Consider the following 5,340-nt stretch of genomic DNA (forward strand, 5'->3'; position numbering starts at 1 on the left):
ATAAGGGGTACCACTTTTGTAAGCTTGGAAAGCATTAACTTGTTCGGTTGTTCCCCTACACTCACTTGGGTCATGACCCAAAGTTCCACAATTCTCACATATCCCACTTGGTATTGATGAGGATACCGCCATGGCATTGACATGATGCTTCGATGATTTTGAGTTTTCCTCAAGTCTAGCCATAGCTTGTTCAAACTTCAAGTTGATTGTGTCAATGTGAGCACTAAGTTGAGCACCCAATTGAGTAATGGAGTCCACTTCATGCTTTCCTCCTCTAGTAGCCTTGCGAGGTCTACTATATTGTGAATTATGGACCGCCATTTCCTCAATCTTGTTCCATGTTTGATTGTCATCAACTTCGGTGAACATTCCATTTGATCCCATATTGAGAATGTTCCTAGAATCTTCATATAAACCATTCCAAAATTGTTGCACCAAAAACCATTCGCTAAGTCCATGGTGAGGACATGAGCGACAAACACCTTTGAACCGCTCCCAAGCTTCATGTTGGTCTTTTCCGGTGGGTAGAATTTTTTGTAGAAAGCTAGAGCCAACTTCTTCCAAGAATCTATTCCAAGGGTGGCCTTATCAAGGCCCTTCAACCATTGCTTTGCGGTGCCGATTAAGGAAAAAGGAAATAAGACCCATCTTATTTGGTCTTGAGTCACGCCCGTTTGAGAGATAGCATCACAATAATCGCAAAAGGTTTCCATATGAGAATGAGGGTCCTCACTAGGCATTCCCCCGAATTGGCTCCTCTCAACTAGTTTGATGAAGGCGGACTTGGCAATAAAATTTCCGGTGAGATGTTGCGGTGTAGGAGTACCATTTGGTAGATTCTCCTCGGTGGGTACGGAGTGTGACGAGAATTTTGGCATTGTAGGTGGATTTTGTAGGGTATTGTGTAATGGGTTTTCTTCTCCTTCTATTGCGAAAGGATTGACAAACTCACTAGTGGGTTGAACAACTTCACCAACACCTCTCAAATTCCTCCTAACAAGTCTCCTATTATTCGTCAAGGTTCTTTCGATTTCACGGTCAAAAGGTAACAAATCACTTTGTAACCTTCTAGACATGCAAAATATCAAACAACTCAAAAACAATTAGAACAAACCTTGAGGATTTTTATTTCCTCAAGGCGAAGAAAGACACAACTAATAACAAAAAGGAAATCTAAATCAAACAAACACCGTCCCTCCCGGCGCCATTTTTGATCGGTCCGTTTAGTATTCACAAATAGATAGATGTGGTCGTTGGTCACGGTCGAATCAAAACACAATTTATAGCTTAACAAGCAACTCTACAATTAGTAAAGAGGCAAGTAAAGGTCGGATCCCAAGGGACGGGAGTTGAAATGAGATTTCTATTGTAACTAGTGGTGTCTAAGGGGTGTCACAAATTGGGTTGATGTAGAAGGTTACTAAACTAGAATAACAATGAAAATAAACAAGCAAGATGAATAAAAAGGGGTGTAAACAATTGATTAAAGGCACTAGGATGTCATGGGATCATAGGGGAATCATGGGATATGATCATACAAACATGTTCTCAAATTATAAGCAAGCAATTATTGTTGTGATGGATTGAGTTGGGTTATATCTTACAATCCTAGGAAAGTTTGGGTCCGGAGCCGAATCGATTAGATTGTACAACACCTACAAGTCGACTTAATCTTCCCTACTCAACAACATGCATGGTCTAATGAGACTCGAGTTGGGTTATGTCTTACAAGTCTCATTGAAAAGATAGGAGATGATAGTAAATGCAAGGATTCATAGGCTTAGCATTTCATCAAATATAACATGTGCATGAGTTGAGATCAAAACAAGCAAGCAAATAAGATATGAAAGCATATTAATTTAAGCATGAATCATTCCCCATGTTGGTTTCCCCTAATCACCCATTAACCCTAGCTAAGAGACTACTCACTCATTATCATGTTGATCATGCTAGCAAGGTTGTCAATCATACCAACAATATGAAACATGATGAATAAATGAAAGTAATTAACAATAATTAAACAAGGGATTAAGAGATTATACCTACTAATGATTCCAATAATAAAGCAAGAATAATAGAAGTACTTGAATGCTAGATTGAGAGGTTGTCAATCTCCCAATAATAACCCAAATAATCTTCAATTACCCAAAATAAAGAATGAACAAAAGGCAGATTAAAAAACTAAAACTTGGATTAAAACTTGATTAATACTTGATTACAATATTGAAGAGAGATTTGATTGATATTAACTACACTAATTATTGATAAGAAGAACATGCTCCTCTAATTAGACTAATGGGGTACTTATAGTGAAAATTAGGGAGGATGCATTAGGGTTAACTAAGGGCTAAACTAGTAATTACACTTTTTAAGTAGAGTAAGGAGAAGCCGGTATTTTTGGAGAGAAGGGCTTCTCTTTTCGTAGCTTGAAGAAGACAACCCGCACACAGTGAAGGAATCCGGGCGGATTAGGGTCGGGACGGCGGATTTGGTCGATGGAATCCGAGCGGATTCGGGAATCCGGGCGGATTGTTGAGGGGGAATCCGAGCGGATTCCAGCTGGGACGCTCGGATTGTGGATAGGCGGGACGGGCGGATTGCTGACAATCCGCTCGGATTGTCAGTCAGCGTGATACTTCTTCTTTTTCTTCCCTTTTCTTCATAAATTCCTTGGGGATTTCCTTGGGGACTCAAGGATCCTTTCTCAACATTGCTCTTCTACTATGATATGTACAAAGGCCTTCTAATCTTGTCTCTCCTTGATGCTTGGTCATTGAATTTGATCAATTTAGTCTTGTTTTGCCACGAAAATGCAAGATTCTTACTCCTTTCCTACCAAGGGATCAAAATCTCAAAGAATATGCAAAACAAAGAACTAAAGATAAGAAATGACCCAAATAAGCACTAAAAAGCATGGAAACAAGGGTAATTCGGGGGCTAAATATGCGCCAATTATGGTCACATCACTTTGTCCGCAAACACGCAATGACATATCTGAAGATGCCTCAGGTATGACTCCTTCTTATGGCTGGCGAGCCTTTGTACGTAGTCTAACAGGCTTTAAACGACCCGCACGGACAGTCGACAGACTCTAAACTGTTCCCGACGACAAATTTTCGTGACAACGTAATGGAGTCCTAAATGTTTAAAAACATTCGGTGCCAGGTCGTGGATAGGACATCCATTGTGTTCCTAGAGTCGATTCTTTTGAATATCGACTGTCTCTTGAGATTAAGGCAGTTTTTGGGTGACTTTGGTTTCTTTCTCACGATGCCCCGTCAGAATGGAGGCTAAGTAGATTTTTTCTGGGGCATTTCATACTGTGCTTACATCTGCAGGATTCGAGTTGAGGAAAATATCCAACCTTTATCAAGTATAGTAATTTCTCAGGGCCACTCGAGGAGTTGTAACTGAAATGCATGGCCATGCTCGAATGATGATTCGTTTATCAGTTAAGTTACTCTCTAGTCGGGGAAACCACTCTTGATAATGATCGCTTGTAAAATACGACCTTTGTGAATACGGATTTGCAAATTGTTTTACATTGAGTGGGAGAAATTTTAGGATATGAGAATCGGTTATCGCACATACACTTGTGAGGACAAGTGGGAGTTTGTTGGAGCTTGTGACCTCCACAAATTAGTGTGATAACATTTGTAAATCTCTTACAGGTTCACAAGGGTATACTTCGTATTTTAATCAGTTGATTAACGATTACCTAATAACGGTTGGCTTGCTAGAAAGTTTGACGTTATTATCATACAAATGGCGGTGATCAACTGGTCCCTAAAGGTCATACCTATAGGATGTGTTTGAGAGATGTGGTTATAGAAATATGATCACATTGATGCCTTATATGACTAAACAGTTAGTCAATGTGTTGATGAGACAATTATTTAATGAAGATTAAATAATATTAGTTGAGACGAATTAACTGTCAATTCGTAAATTGAATATAATAAGTTATATTTAATTAAATGTATGTAATGTTAGCTTGGACGAATTAATCTGTTAATTCGTAATTAAATGTAATCGGTTATATTTAATATCAACAAGATGAATGTGTCATAGTGGTAATAGTGAGGGTACTCAAACCAAGAGGTCATGGGTTCGATCCTCACTAGATGACAATTTATATTTAACACATTTTTACATTTTTGGAAACCGAAAATAAGGAATTAAAACTCCTTATTATTTCGGTAAATGGGCCGGAAATTAGAGGATGAAAAATCAACCCTAATCTACCCTAATACACGTTTAAGAGGGGAGATGGGGAAATTCATTCTAACCTAATATTTCCATATCACTTTTGCCTCTCATCTCTACGGAAAAACACAAAAACCTAAAATTAATCAGTTAATTTTTGGATCGATTCTAGCAAAATCAAAGGGCATTTCTCGGAGCATCTTGGGTGCAACTAATAGGCGAATATCATTGCGATATTGTTCTTAGGCCGAATTTGCTAGGACCGAAGGTTGTTTCTTAATACTTTACTTTTGTTTATGTAATTTTAATTTTATGACTAGTGATCATCTCCATAAAATTCGTTATAGTCCTTGAAATTAAAGGGATGCATACAGATAAATCCCACACCTCCTCCTTCAAGGCATCAACAACAGATCCCGTAGGCCCCGAATGATCCCCTACAGCCAAAGGTAAACAAAGAATGTCAGCCGAAATTTCGGCATTACGACGGCGTAAAATGGACAAATCCAAAAAAACCTGCAAAGCAGAACAAGGCCAATCCTGCCCAAACCCAACCAACCAAAGACAATTCACAAAAACGCACAAATAAATGACTCGCCCTTCTTTTCAAGCAAAAGACGAGTCAAAACAACCACAACACCAAAAACGGTACCCCAAGACCCGTACAAGGTCCGCCAACAAACCAAAATACGTTCTCGATACAATGGGGTATTTTTCTACGGCTCAAAAAGGCAATCTCTACGCCAATTTGAGCGCAAACTGGTTAAAATTTCAAAATACGACCACAAGAAGGCAACGTGATTTTATCACGCCTCAAAGCGACCTAAACTACCATTAAGGTCCATTTCAAGACAAACTGACTCAATTTAAGCCCTAAACAGGCGCTTATTCTGTCAGACATAAGACCGTCACAAAAGGCAAAAATTCCAATTTTGCCCACAATACCCAACAAAGGTCCACAATGGCAAATACGGTCTTTCCCGACTACAATGCAACCTAGTGGGACCCATTACCCAAGCAAATAAACTTGGCATTGTGAAATGAGACGGTTTATTCGCCTCACTCACGCTTTTCGAGCATAGAGGACGTAAACGGGGACCAAAATGCAAACTAAAAGCACCCCTATACTCCTAA

At 39.2% G+C, this 5,340-nt stretch overlaps 1 pseudogene; it reads left to right on the forward strand.

The window, feature by feature from the left end:
- The first annotated feature begins 451 nt into the window (after window positions 1–451).
- LOC141625526 (small nucleolar RNA R71) lies at window positions 452–568 on the forward strand (annotated as a pseudogene).
- Window positions 569–5,340: the final 4,772 nt, after the last annotated feature.

Source organism: Silene latifolia, chromosome X (assembly GCF_048544455.1).
Source record: "Silene latifolia isolate original U9 population chromosome X, ASM4854445v1, whole genome shotgun sequence".
In the NCBI taxonomy this organism is placed as follows: Eukaryota; Viridiplantae; Streptophyta; class Magnoliopsida; order Caryophyllales; family Caryophyllaceae; genus Silene; species Silene latifolia.